Source organism: Pteropus alecto, unplaced genomic scaffold (assembly GCF_000325575.1).
Source record: "Pteropus alecto unplaced genomic scaffold, ASM32557v1 scaffold75, whole genome shotgun sequence".
Classification (NCBI taxonomy): domain Eukaryota; kingdom Metazoa; phylum Chordata; class Mammalia; order Chiroptera; family Pteropodidae; genus Pteropus; species Pteropus alecto.
The window spans coordinates 1,013,238-1,028,265 of record NW_006440638.1 but is presented as its reverse complement, the minus strand read 5'-3'; the positions used below and the strand labels follow the sequence as shown (position 1 = coordinate 1,028,265).

At 48.9% G+C, this 15,028-nt stretch overlaps 1 long non-coding RNA gene across 1 annotated transcript in view; it reads right to left on the bottom strand.

The window, feature by feature from the left end:
• Positions 1–343: 343 nt before the first annotated feature.
• The window catches only part of LOC112484326, a 26,797-nt gene continuing 12,112 nt past the window's right edge, over positions 344–15,028 (bottom strand). The window contains exon 2 of the long non-coding RNA XR_003048004.1: positions 344–632. This is a non-coding gene — a long non-coding RNA (uncharacterized LOC112484326). The remainder of the gene's footprint in view (positions 633–15,028) is intronic.

The following is a 15,028-nucleotide window of genomic DNA, read 5'->3' as shown; positions in this document are numbered from 1 at the left end:
GTGACTTTGGGCAAATCATTTTCCCCCTCTGGGTCTCAGTTTTCTCTATAGGTACAGTGCCAGAGGATGTAGTGGTCAGGATTATTTTAGGTACGAAGGACAGTCAACTCAAACTGGCTTCAAAAAATGGAGAAATAGAAAACTATGTGAACTGTTGGTGGGATTATAAATTGGTGCAGCCACTATGGAAAATTTACATGTTCTTACACGAACACAAAAAAAGTTCTTACACAAACTTACACAAAAAAATGATAAATATACGAGGTGATGGGTGTGTTAATTTGAATAGATGGAAGGAATCCTTTCATTATATATACATATATCAAATTACCACAATGTACACTTTAAGTATCTTACAGTTTTAATCATCAATTATGCCTCAATAAAATTAGGAAAAAAATAAATTAAAAATGGAGAAGTAGAAAATATTGGCACATGCAAATGAAGAGCTCGGTGGTAGATTCGGATTCAGACAAGGCTGAACATCTTCTAAGAGCTGTCATCAGGACTATCTCTTTTCTTCTTTTAGCACTGCTTCGGTCCGTGTGGCTTCATTCTTTGGCAGAGTTTCCCCTGTAGTGGCAAAATGTCCACCAGCAGCTCCCAACTTGCAGTTCAGTGGCTTCCAGCCCCTAGAAAGCAAGAAGCAGCTCCTTGATGACACAAGCAGAACCTCAGGACTGGTGTTAATTGGCCTGTCTTGTGTCATATGACCACCCCTTGACCACCCACACCAATCACCGTGGTCTGGGCATGCTCTTCTCTGATCGGCCTGAGTCATATGCTCATGTCTGAAGCCTGGAGTGATAATCCTCCCTCAACCCTCATTATCCCCAAAGACAATAAACCTTCCATTAGAAGGTAAAATGGGTCCTGTGAAGGCCAAATCCACAGAGGATCACTAGAGAAAACTAGGGTCTCCAGCTTGTTTAAGCATGGAACCCTGTCCTCAAACTACAACTCACACTTGATGTAAAAGAAAGTTCAAGTTGCTTTGGTTGAGGGAATTGGGCAGTCTAAGACCCCCATTCATACACTGTCTTTCCTTTCTCTGTGGATCCAAGCTGGGATATTTAAGGACCTTATTCAGCTCCCTAGAAGCAATGTTTTGATGGCCACTGGGGGCTAGACCTCAGGGTCTGTACCACTAACAACAGCCTGAGATTAGGGACATCATGACAACCTGCTTCTTCCTACCAACAGAGCCAGAGCTCATCTTGCCCAACCTCCCATCTGCCAGCTAGATTCCTCTTCAGCAAGCAGTCTCTTTACTATGGTCAGGGTGTTCACTGTCCGGGCACTCACCCCACCAGGTATTATGATCTGTTTAGTCTTTACTCCAGCCTGGCTGTGACTATGAGCTTTGCAAGGGTAGAAATGGTGCCTTTTTTCATTGCTGTGTCATAAGGCCAGTGCATGAAGGCCGAATAAATATTGGATGGATGGGTGGGTAGGTCGTGGACAAATAAATGGATAGATGAACAGAAGGATGGATGGATGGATGGATGGATGGATGGATGGATGGATGGACAGATGGACGGATGGACAAACAGACAGATGGATGGAAAATATATCTCCCAAGATAGCCCATCTCTTTCCCAGAAACTGAAACTAAGAAAAAACACTTACTCAGAGATAGCTACCAGCCTCCCACAGTGTCACACAAATATATATATAGGGTCCTGCCCCTGCCCTCCAACCCACAGACTTGCCTATACTCTACCCATTCCATTTCAGGACCATTCTGCAGACACTGGGGATAGTAGTGACCAGGACCCCTGGAGCTGCCCCTCTAAGATGAGTGACCCAACTTCTTCAATTACTCCCCATAAAGTGAAGTCTCTACCATCTGTCTGCTTCCTCTGGATACATCTCAAGCTATACCTGTCCTTTTCTCAAAGATGTCAGCTGCAGCATCGAGGTGACTCTACAGAGTATAAGGGTGGAGGTAGCAATCACCTTCCTCCTTCTAGGCTCAATGCCTTAAACTGTATGGTCTGGGGCACATTTACTTGTCAGTACCACACAAAGACTGAGCTAAGCCATACCTTCTGATTCTGGCCACAAAGCAACTTGCTCTTTGGACCCAAATGCTGGAATTGACATTTACTACTAGTCAAATTTACTTTGCATGACTCCTGCCAGTGTGACAAGACCATTCTGATTCCTGAGTTATTTTGTGGCCTGTCCATGGCTTAGGGCCATCTCCACTTTGGCCCAGCCACCCCCACCCCCACTCTACCCCTGCAGTTCTTTGAGCAACCATGGGCAGGCCATGGCAGAGGGGGAGGTGGGCTCTCACCTCATCTTTAATGGAGAGGGGAGGGTAGCACAGAACCCTCGTGGTAAGTGCCTGATTCAGACCCTGACCCTCATCCTTCCTGTGTTTTCTTTTCCATCATTTGCTTCCTCCTTATCCTGAACTTGGGCTGCAGTCCCCTTCCTGCCAAAAGCTTCCCAAAGACTCAACCCTACTACTATCCACCAAAGAATCACTAACAAATGCAAGCAACACAAATGTGTTTATGCTTTATAGATGGGGAAACTGAGGTTGTAGAGAAGGTACACATTGCCAAGGCCTCTGTGGATATCAACGGCCAGATGGGATTTTCCCTCTATGAGTGCATCCCCACCATTTCACAGGCAGGGCTGCACAGTGGTTAGACAAAGGGCCAGGTTTCCAGGCAATCCCAGCTCCAGGCCCCACAAGCCAGGTGAACTTGGCCAATGTCCTCTCTAGGCTCATTTCACCTGGGTGAAAAATGGTGATAGCATAGAATTTATCCCCCACACAGATGTTATGAGGACTCAATGAGGTCACCCGTGTTGAGTGCAAAGAACAGCACCCCAGACAGATCAATGGCAAGAACTCAAAATTTTTTCATGATCATGTGCTAGACACAGGACGGGGCATATTACATGCATCATCACCTTTTTTCCTCAGGGCACACATGGTAGTCAGGAAGCATTATTTCCATTGAAAAAAGCTGAGACTCAGAGACAAACCAGGTCTGCTATACTCCCTGCCCCTCACGCTGTCTGCTATGTGTTCTATTGAACAAGAGGACAAGAGCATCCACTCTTGGGTCACTGTTCACCTGCTCCCAAGTTCATGGTTATTCTAATTCTTATTTCTAGGCACTGGCCTAGGCTCTAAGGAGACTGAATGGCACAGAGAAGGCTCCTGCTTTTTCTGTCATGGAGAGATCAAGGCTGACCTTTAGCTAGTACTCATTGCTACCTTCACTTGTTGCCCCACTATACTCCTGAAAGAGCTGGACCTTACACACGTAAACAAATAAATAGGAAAGACAATTTCTGTAAGTACTAGTACTATGATGAAGAGAAACAGGAAAATAAAGAGATGGGTGTTAGCAGGGATATATTAACTAGGATAGCCAGGGGAAACCTCTCAAGAAATACAATTTGAGTTGTTGAGAAAAAGATCATGGTTACCTGAGGAAAGAGTCCAGAAAGAGGAAAATGCAGGTGAAAAAGCCCTAAGGCAGGAACATATTTGGTAAGCTCAAGGAATAACGGTGACCAGCATGGCTAGACTAAATGGGAAGAGGTAGAAAGTGGGAGGAGATGAGGCTGAGATTAAGGATTCCCAAGAAAGAAGTCTGCCTCTCCAGATGGTATCAGCTCCTCCAAAGCATGGGGGATTGTGTTTGAAGGAGCAAAGCGCCAGTCACTTTTGATCCCAGAACATTTTGCATAAAAACTAACACATAGCTCCTGGGAATATGAACTGATATTAAGAATCAAACATTAAAAATGCACATTCTTTGACTAGATAATTTTAGCTGCAAGGGTGGTTAGGAGCATTTTCTAGAGAAAATCTAGAAAACACTTAAGCATCAATAGAGGGTTTTGTTCTGTGTATTATTATACCATGTCAAGGATATGATGTGGCTGTATGAAATGATGCTGTAGAGAAATGTTTACAAACATGGAAAGATGTGCACTCTATAAAGTAAAAATGAAAACTGGCACAGTCTCTTCTTTCTAAGCATAAGTCTGTATGCATGGGCATAGAAAACAAGATAGAAATGCCAAAAATCATCTCTGTTAGAGGGAATTCCAGGCGAATTTTCTTGTCTTTTGTTTACCTGGAGTTTCCCCCCGTAAAGTTACTTTAATTCCCCTGAGTTAGGTTAAAATGGAAACTTTGAAGAGATTCACGGCCAAGATGGCAGGTGCTAGGCCACAGCTCTGGAAAAGGTGACAGCTATGATGGTCACTACCATAGGTTAGCACACCATCCACGACCCTATGATGATATGTGCTGACCATAGCTGAGTTCTCTATAATAGGATACTCTCAGGAGCCTGGGGGTTGACCTGAGGGGAGGGAAGGTAGGATCAGGGCTGGGCCTACCAGCCAGACTGAACATCAACAGTTAGCATCCATGCCGCAGTGCCCCCAGTGCCAAGTCCTGTGACAAAGCGTGCCCCACACAGCATCTCTTCGTATCTCCTGCAACCCAGTCTGAGAGATATTATTTTCCCCACTTTACAGATGGGGAAGCCAAGGCTCAGAGAAGGACACCAACCCACTTGAGATCGCACAGCTAAACAGCACCAGAGCCAGGACCCAATCTGAGGCCAGGAAGACCCCAGAAGACTTGTGATTGGAGAAAAGCACCAACTTACGGCCAGGTTTCCACCTGCCCACTTGACATCTCTCAGCTCCTACCACAGCCTCATAATGGGAAATTAGACATAGTAAGTTTATGCTACTTACCTGAGGACAAATAGCCTACAGGTGGCAGAGCCTGGAACTCCAGCTCCCCACTGCACACTCCAGCTTCCACAATGGGGTAGTCCAGAGGGAGCTGAGAAGAGAGCAACCTCTTGTCCCTAAGGACTTGGTGGGGAAACTAAGGCAGTTGTGGGAAGTTGCTGGAGGCTGCTAATGATCCCCCTTCCCAGACACCTCAGCCTCCCTGACTGACTCTCTCCAAAGACTGAGGATCTTGGGTGTAGACTGATAAAAGTATCCACTGAAAGTCCTCTCTGAATCACGGAATTCCACGAAGAGACCCAGAGAAGGGCAGTGACTTTCCCAAGGTCACACAGCACAACAGCAAGGCAGTGCTCACAGGCCACCCCTCCCCAGGAACTATAGGCTGGAGTAAGGGAGTCGTCAAGGAGAAGGAAGGAGAGAGCCTGTCTCTTCCAGGCAGAGAGAGATTCCTCATGTTTAACGATCACGTCATTGGGCCAGGACACCCTGGCCCCAGGAGTCACTGTCTCCGTCCTCCATGACCTCATCTCTTGGCTGAGCCCCAGGGCAGCACGTGGTGCCTGGAATCAATACCTCTAGACAGGGCCCAAGGCTCTCATGTCTTTCTGTCCCACACCCCACCTCCCACAGCACATCAACCCACAGCCTGCCATCTATTCCAAGACAGAGAGTCCAGTTAGAACCACTATCGGTCACCACAGGCTGAAAGTGAGCGCCTAAATCTTCAAGGAACTCAAACCAATTCTCCCCAGCAATTCACCTGGGCTGAGCTCACTGCAAATGAAAGCATACAGTCTCCTTTCAAATCCAGAAACCTTCCCACACTTACAGCCCCAGGGGCAGCTCACAGGACTCCATGAGCCAGTTTCTTCATGCTTCAAAGTGGGTGATGAATCCAGCTTACACAGTGGCCATGGGGTTCCACTGTCAAATACAGTGCCTCACAAACAGTAGGCACTTAATAAATGCTCAGGTTCTTCTCCCTTTAGTCTGGGTGCTTAAAAAAGCATGTTCAGGATCATTATCAACTTAGCAACGACCATGTCAAAGAGGCTTGGTGAGGACAAATGACTCAAACTATAGATGGGAAAGTGGAGGTTTGGGGATGGTAATGTGGAAACAAGTTTATACCCAGCACTTTACAACATCAAAATGCAGCTCGAGGCTGCATCTCAAATAGTGCCTGGGCTAAAAAGCCTCTTAGAGAACATGTCACCCAGCCCACTCCTGATTCTCAGGCCAAGGCTTAAAGAAGGTCAAGGAAGATCATAGAGGGAATCAAAGACAGAGGCAGGCTGCAGCTTGGTGTCCACACTCCCAGGCCAGCGGGGACAGGTAGTCTTCGATGCCTGAGACTGGAGGATGCTGTGACAGGGCAGGCCCCTCCACTGCAGTCATACCTAGCTTTAGGGAGCACCCTTAAGCTCATGGGGCCCATAGGGGATTGGTGGCCTTGTGTCACGCTTTACCAGGGTACCATGGCATCTCTGGGGCAGGTCCCTGCTGCCCCAGCCCACCAGCTTCAAGCCATTGAAAGAGGGTCTCCTGGGAGGGGCTAAGAGAGGTGAGGACTCGCCTAGGCTGGGGCTGTAAAATCAAGGCAAGCAACAGAAGAAAATGAGAAAAGTCACTCCTTGGGGCAGATCGCAGGGAGTGGTAGGGACTGAGGTGATGGGGGAACACGTGCCCCTTCAAAAGGTGGGTGGGCAACTCACCTTTTGCCAAGTGGAAATATGGGTTGTAGGGGCTTCTGGGTTGTTGTCCTTGATAATATTATTTTCAAGAAAAAACAATAAATCCAGATTTTTATATAAAATCTCCTCATTGACTCAGTAGGGAACGGGGAAAGGTGAGGGGTGCTGCATGCTACTCAAGCCTACACCTGAAACTTCAGTTCCAGCCTCACGGTGATTGTACAAGCACCTCCCGGGTTCTCCGGACCTCCGCGGGCTGTTTTCACCACTGGCTCTCTCCACTTCTGCGTGTGGAGGGGTCCCCATGTAGACCATGCCTGCTCTCTGAAGGATGGTGTTTGGATCAAGAAGCAATGGTGTGAGGCAGGGACCCTCTTCACCCTAGCACCCTGAGATTAATAAGACTCACATGAGCAGCTCTGAATTTACAGCAGTGGCTGGAGCTTTGGGGCAATTCCTGGTGTCTTTGTTCATGCCTCCCTTTCTCTGCCAACCCAGAGAGCTGAGAAAAAAGTCAGGATAGGAAATAACAACAGGGCTAACCTGTAATATGCTCTGCTATAGAGCGGGTAGTGAAAGTGAACCTAGAACCTTTGGTCTTGTGCATTTTATTCAGGGCACACCCCACCCCCCACTCTTTACACCAATCCAGATTATCCTGCCAGAGGGCCATGTATGGCAATGGGCAGGGGCTGCCATGTTGGACTTGAGAGGGCATGGACCCTGCAGTAGGCAAAAGATGCCCTCCGGCCAAGATGTCCATATCCTAATCCCTGGACCCTTTGCATGTGTTACCTTACATGGTAAAAGAGACTTTGAAGACGTGGTTAAATTAAAAGAATGTTAAAATGGGGAGATTATCCAGATTATCCTGGTGTGTCCAAGGTAATCTTAAAGGTCCTTAACAGGTAGAAGAGGGAGGCAGAGGTCAGGTCACAGAGAGACTACCGTCTACACTACTGGCTTTGAAGATGGAAGCAGGGGCCACAAGCCAAGGAGTGTAGGCAGACTTTAGAAACTAGAAAAGGCAAGGAAATAAGTCTCCCCTAGAGCCTCCAAAAGGAATGCAGCCCTGCCAACACTTTGATTTTATCCCTATAAGACCCATTTTGGATTTATGACTCCCAGAACTGTTAAGAGAATAAATGTTAAACCATTGTCTTTATGGCAGTTTGTTACAGTAACAATAGTAAATAATACAGGTGCCATGTTGGTCTGAAGAGGGCCTGGAATAGGAGTAGCTGGACGCTGGAGGGGGAGGGAGCCCTAGAGTATGCCTATCTTGGATGCAGCTGTGAACACAGGGGTGGCCTAGCCTCACCCAAGCTGATCTATGCCATCCCACCTCTCTTGCCTTAAAGGTTGGTTCAGATAGCCCAGGGCCAGACCAACAAAATTATGGCACGCTCCTCCCCCAGGAATTGGCATAGAAATAGCCTAATCCATGCAAAGGTCAGAACCTCTGCTGGCTCTGGCAGAAATCTTGCAGGTGAGGCCTGGAATCACGGGACCCACTTTGCCATTCTGAGGTGGTTAAAAACTAGAGAAAGCAGGAGCAAGAGAATCACCAGTGGGAGAAGCTGAGGCTTCAGCCTAAACAATGTCTGTGGAGAAGGCAGACTGTGCCAGAATGAGGAAGACTCAGAGACAGTAGGGGAATCTGGAGCTCTATGTTCCTGGGGGAGGAAGGACTGCCTATGGAGAAAAACTGAGCCACCAGCATCTCATCTACATTCTCCTGATGGCGGCCAGAGGCACTCCATGAAAACTGAGGCCAAACCATGACCCTCCACTGCTCACACTTCCAGTGGCCCCTCCTCACCCTGAGTAAGAACCAAAGTCCTTTCTATGGCTACAAGGCCCTGCACTGGCTGGCCCCATGACCTCCCCGAACTTGCCTCACATCCCCTTCCCCTTCACTCAGCCTGTTTCACCTTGGCCCTGCTCTGTAACTCAAATACGCCAGGCACATGTCTGCCTTGGGGCCTTTGCCTGGGCTGAGCCCTGTGCCTGGCACGCCCTCTCAGAAGCTCACTTGGCTCACTCCTCCATTTCCAGTCTTTGCCCAAAAGTCACTCTTTCGGAAAGTCCTTCCTTGACCTCTCATTTAAAACTGCAAACCATGCCACCTCTCCCTACCCCATTTCCTGCTTAATTTTGCTCCCTAGTGCTTATCACATACTATTTTTTCACTTATATCTTGTTAATTGACTGTAGATTCTGGAAGGCAGGGACCTTCTCTGCTGTATTTCCAGTGCCTAGAGCAGCGTTTTACAGAGTAGCTGCAAAATACATACCTGAATTAGAACCAGGAGACATCCAGGTGGAAGCTGACACACGCCCTCGCGTCCCCACTGCCCGGGGGACTGGGGCTTGCTCTCGGGCGCCCCCCATCGCCCAAGCTGGCCCGTGGAGCCAGACCTCTGGAGGCCGCACGGAAAACTTTGTCTTAAAAAAAGCAGTAAATTCATAACCTGGGCAAGTTAGAGAAATGCTTGACTGGCTTGAACCCCAGAGAAGGCAAAAACAGGAGGCAGGTGGAGGTGCTGCTCTGAAGCTGCTCAGATGCCCAGGTTTCCTGGGCGCCCCCTCCCGCCGCCCCGCCCCCTCTGGCGCTCACAGACACGTGTGCAGACAGGCCAGCATGAGTGGATTCCAGGAGCAGAGAGAGCAGCCCGCCGGGCCCAGAGAGGCTGCCTACGGTGGAGCACCACCAGCTTCAGCCCCGCCCAGGGAGAGCCCCAAATCAGCTACCTGAGCGGGCCCTGCTTCTCAGCACACGCACCTACATACGCACGCACGCATACTCATTTTGAAAGTTCCAGAATCCCAGAACCTTAGAATTTTGAAAACTTGTTTATTTCAATTTAGCCCAGTTCTGTTCTTGAAAGTCTGGACCATGACAAGTTGTGTACTTCCAGACCCTCAGACCCTTCAAGAGTCAGAGAAGAAAAGCCTCAGGAGATCATTCTGTGGCAGACGCCAGCGCCATCCTTCTCTTCTTTCTCTGATTTTCAACTGGGATCCCAGAATAAAAACCTCATTCACAGCCTCTCTTGCATCTAGGAGTCATCATGCGACCAGTGGGATGTAAGAAATAGTGTCCAGCAACAACTTCCAGGAGCCTTTCTTAAAAGCCATATGATACCCACACTTTGACCCTTTTTCTTCTTCCTTCCTGTCTCACTGCTTAGAACTAAGATTTGACGGCTGGAACTCTGGCAGCCATCTTGGACCAGATTTTTTCCTTGGTTTGGTGAAGCCAGGAACTAGAAGGAGGCTGGTCCCCACACCAGATATGTACCACCTACCTCTAGACTTAAATATAAAAAGAATAAAAATTTCTCTCTTGCCTAAGTCATTGTTCTTTGGGGTTTTCATTTATAGCCCAACCCTCTTATTGTATAGATGGCGCAAGTGAGGCATGGACCTTTGCAAGGGTGAGACAGTGAGTCAGGGCAAGGCCAGTACAAAACTGAAGTACCTGCCTTGTCTTCTTGTGAGGGCCTGGGCTGGCTCCTCTGATTGCTCTAATGGGTCCCAGAACCCTCTTTCCCCAAGGTCGTCCAGGCTAGCCCCCTGTCTCATTCCTACCCATGGGAGTCCCAAGGCCCCCCAGAAGCAGCCCTAGGTGGAGGCATCAGGAGGCCTGGGCTCTACCACAGGCCTTTGTGTGAGCCTGGGCAAGCCCTTCCCCTTTCTGGCTGCATATGTGCTTCATCAGCCCCAATTGCCAGCCTCCATGTCTCCCTTCCTCAGCCTCCCTCAGGACCCAAGATTTCTGGGTTCTGAATCAACCTCATCTTAAGACCATAGGTCCGCAGGGTTCCCACAGCCCAAGCCCTGTCCCTTCCAAAACATCCTGGCTTATGATCACCCAGGTGCTGCTTGGATACCTGAAGTGACAGAGAGGACATTTCCTTTTTGATAGTCCAGCTTAGTCCCTCTGAGCTCCAGCTGGGACACCTGGGCTGCACATGGAGCTGGAATCAGCCTCTGCTGAGTTCCAGCCCTGTCCTCTGGGCCCACCCAGGACAGGGACCAGGGCTCCCAGAGGCTGCTCCTCTCCACATTTATGGGCATTTGCTGCACTGCTGCTTTCTGAATTCTGCACTCTGGGAAGAAGTTCAGGTGGAAGAGTGGAGGAAAGGGAATACAGACTCACTGAGAAGGGCTGGGTTTTTATCTCCATGGATAATGGAGCTGCAGAAGCTGGTCCAGGCCTCGGTGGCACAGGAAGGGATCTGGCCCATGCTGAGCCCTGGCTGTACACCATGCAGAGTGCTGAGTGATCTTCATGCATTATTTTATTTAATTTTCATAACAATCCTCTAAGGTACACTCAATTATTACCCCCATCTCACAGACAAGGAAACTGAGGTGTAGAGAAAGTTGTCCGTGGTTGCTGCCCCAATAAACCCAGATTCAACCCAGGTTCATCCTTCTCTAAGACCTTCACTCTTTTTGGGACCCAAGCCTGCCCCTGGTGCCCAAGCCTGCCCCTGGTGCCTGGGAGTAGGCCCCAGTGGTGAGTCTGAGCACTCTCCCACCACCCCTCCTGCAGTCCTCCTCCAGCCCACGTCAGAACAAGACTCCAACTTGCAGGAGAAATTATGAATATGGCAAAAGAAAGTAGTCCTGGCTCCTGTGCATGCCTTAAGTATTTAAATTCTTTTTCATAATTATCTCAAATAGTAATTATTGCAGGAGCAGATGCGCTTATCGCAGACAAGAAACCACCTGCCTTCCCATTTTTGTCAAAAGTGGAAACACTGACATTATTTTTGCAATTCTCTTCAATAGCTGTTTTCACTGTAAATACCACCTTAACCACAAGAAAAATACTCTGGGAGACGCTGGAGGTATTCGAGGTTTTGGAGGAATTATTTCATGAGGGCCATGAGTGTTTCACAAGGACATGGACAGAAAGGGGCATGAAAGAGTGCTTCCTCTCCATGTCAAGAGAAGTGCTCCAGCTGAAGGAGGTTTTTACTCTGATGAGGGGGTTCACATGGTTCTCCCTGAAACCCCTTTCTCTTCTCTGCTCCCAACTCCCACCCCCACTGTCAATTCCAGCTGCCTTCCCTGGGCTGCCCACCCTCTGGAAACATCTTGTTCACCTCGAAGAACATTAAAATCAAGGGACTTCCCCCAGGCTCCATCGGAAATGAGGGGCCCCAGCTCCAATAGGAAGCTCTAAGAATTCAAAGATTAGAAGGGACCAAGTTTCCAAGAATGCAGCATTCCAAGATTTGCAAGTCTCTAGTCTCACACAGTCAGGCACAGGGAAAGCTGGGAAAGAAAAAGGAACATCAGGAGCTACAGCCTGAAAACTGCTCACCCTGGCAAGCTCCTTCCTTATGGAGCTATAAGGAGACAGAGCATTCCCTCCCTCTCAGTCAGAGTCAGCTTGTCAGGGAGTGATCTCCCTGGGGGTGTGCAAGCCGGGCCTGAATGGTCACTATGGGAAGGGGTGTCCAGCTCTGGGTAAGAGGCTGGGGGCAGAGGTCTTGGAGAGAAGGCCCCATGACGAGGCAGGATAAGCCATGGCCAGGAAGTGAGCATCTCAGCTTCTAGTCCTGTGTTTGCCACTGGGTGGCCTTGGCTGGGCTGCCTCACATCAAATGGACAGGCAGTCTTGGAGGAGCCTGTTGGCCTCATTCCTGGGGAGTACAAGTTGGGCAAATCTCTCTTCACAATCTTCAGTGTTCTTATCTGAACAGTAGGTCTCTCCCAGCTCTATGGCCCCAATCAATTATGATCATTGAACATTTACTAAATGCCAGGCACTATGCTGAGTACCCGGCATGCTCTATGTATTATGTCAGTTTTCTTGCACAGGATTGCCACACCACAGTCCTACCATCATCCGCATTTTTACACATGAGGAAACAAAAGCTCAGAGTGTAAGCAAGTTGCCCAAGGCCATACAGCTAATTGATTGAGGTTCACAAGACTGCAAATAGACAATGTTACTGAGACCTAAGAAGTGTCCTCTAGAGATGGAACTCTGACTGTTCCCATTTCAAGGACGCAGGCATCAAGGCTCAAGGGAAACTGGTTTTACCAGAAGGGATTTTTAGCAGGTGTCCCTGATGGTTAGGAGGAAGGAGCCGGAGAAGAGAGTAGCAAAGATAGGTACTGAGAAGAGGAGCAGGGGGAGTTCCTATACAGCCCTTGCTGTATGAGAGTCCCCACAGAGCTCAGATTCAGCCCCCAACCGCCTCACTCCTTCCCAGTTGTGTTCTCTGCTGCCCTCATGTGGTCAATGAAGTAAACACAGCCTTTCAAAGCTGTGCAGTTTTGGAGCCTCTGTACTTCACTTGAAGAAGGGAGCATAGAGACACAGCCCTTCTCTCTACTCTTACTCAACCCACTCCAGCTACTCCAACGTTCTCACTTCCTGACCTTTGCCTTTGCAGGTCATTCTGCCTGGGACACTATTCCCTGCCTTTTCACATGGCGGCCACCTTCTCATCCTCCAGCTTCCTGGTGCTATGACACCGCCTCTATTTAACCTAGGCTCCTGTTGTTCTCTGCCCTCAGGTCTGCTTTGTTGTTCATCTTTATACTTGTCACCACCTAACATCACATTCTGAATTTGTTCATTGACTATTTCTCCAGCAAAGTCAGCTCCAGTGTCTGGCACACAGTAGATGCTCAATAGTGACTTTTGGACAAATGACTGCATGACTATTCCCATTAATAGCCATCCCAACCTGTTCACCCCCATTACGGGGCAGCCATGACTAAGACAGGAGCACTTCCTCACAAGTTTGGGTCCTGTATTCCCAAGGGTCCCAGCCCTTTCCTCCTGCCCCTCCCGCCCCAAGACAACCTTGCAGAGAATTAGGGACAGCAATTGGAGCCACTAAGGCTGTGCTTCTCTTGGCTGAGCCACTCCATCTCCTCACAGGATGGAGTCTCCAGGGGTCACTGTCCATCTCAGACTCCATTGAAAAGTCTGGAGTAGAGCACAAAAACCAGAGACCTCAAAAAAAAGCAAAGCAGAGCTGGACATCCCCTCCTTCATTGCAAGCATGGATCTTCAGTAATGTGGCCTGATGAACACAGCCATTAGCTCAACAAACATATCTTCATGCTGTTCCATGTTGGTACAGAGAGGTCTGTAGAAATGAATCTGGCCTATATATACTGCTCGTGAGAGACATACAGGCTCAGGCCTCTTTATCCCACCACTTCTGTCTGGCTGTGTGAGACTTTGGGCAAGTTCTGTAGGCTCCTTGGTTTCAGTTGCTCTTAGGTACAGTGTGGGTCCAGTGAGAATGGCCACAAAATTTCTTGGGACCCTGGGAGCCTCCATGTCATTGCACTGCCTGTACCTTTCACAAGCACTCCCTCCTGGTGTGCCTTCTTGCTTTTCCAACTACTGCCCATCCTCCCCCTTGCTGCTCAAGGGATGGCAGTATCAGCAGGGAAAAGGAATGTATCATTAGGAGAGGCCTAGAAGGACAGCCAGTGAAATAAAGGGCTGCTGTCCACCTGCCCAGCACCCTTCCAAGATGGCCTGACAGTGGCTGTTATTGTCCTCTTATGGGTGAAGGGGATGGCCTGGCCAAGGCTTCCCCATACAAGCTACTCTCTTGCTATGTGACAAAGTTAGGGGAAGCAGCCACCCATGTTTCTTGAGCATCTACCTTGTGCCACACCCTGTCTTGGATGTGGCCCCTTAGCGCTGCATGAGAGGCATCTGCATCCCATTTTTCAGATGGGGAGACTGGGGCTTGGAGCATTCAGCAAGTTGCCCACACTGTCCACTTAGTCTTGTCTCCAAGACCAAGACTGGCACAGACTTCACCTTCTACAGCTCAATCTTTTGGGGCCTCTCATTTTCCTTTTCTTCCCAGAAAGAGGAAAGTTTGGGCCAAATGTCTCCTTGATGATCCCAGCCATTAGGGTTCACATATCTACATTTCTCTATTTCTGATTATCTGCACCTCCTATTGTAAGTCTCTGGGTTTCTGAGCCCATGAGTCAAATACACTGTCATGAATGATAATAATTACCACCTCAGAGAGGCATCATGTGTACTGCCTAGTTGAGCCCTCATCACAACCCTCTGAAGCTGGTTGTATTAACTCCATGTCACAGGTGGAGCACAGAGAAGTTAGGAGACTTGCCCAGGTAAGTGGCAGAACCAGGATTTGAACTTAAGAAGTCTGGCTGCAGGGTCTGTGTTCTTCACCACCCTACACTGTACTACAATTTAGAGAGCACCTAGTCCAGAATTCAGGTGCTGAGATTTGAAAACTGCAATAATACAGACACCCAAGAGTGTAATCTCCTTAAAAGGATGTTCTCATAACTTCCACCTCCTGTCTGGGAAAACGATCAAGCTCAGAGATCTTGGGGCACCCATCCCCTTCAGAGAAGTGGCTCAAGGGCAGCTGCTGCTCCTGAAAAGTGCACGCAGGAGGCAGCTTCCTTGAGGGCCCTTCCCCTTCCCTTCTCCCCCCCCCCCCCGTCCCCCCCCCCCACACACACACACACCTGAATTGGTTTGGATCCCCTGCTCTGGCTCCTCCAGCCTCGTACTGCTCACATGGGCACTAGGAGAAGCTGAG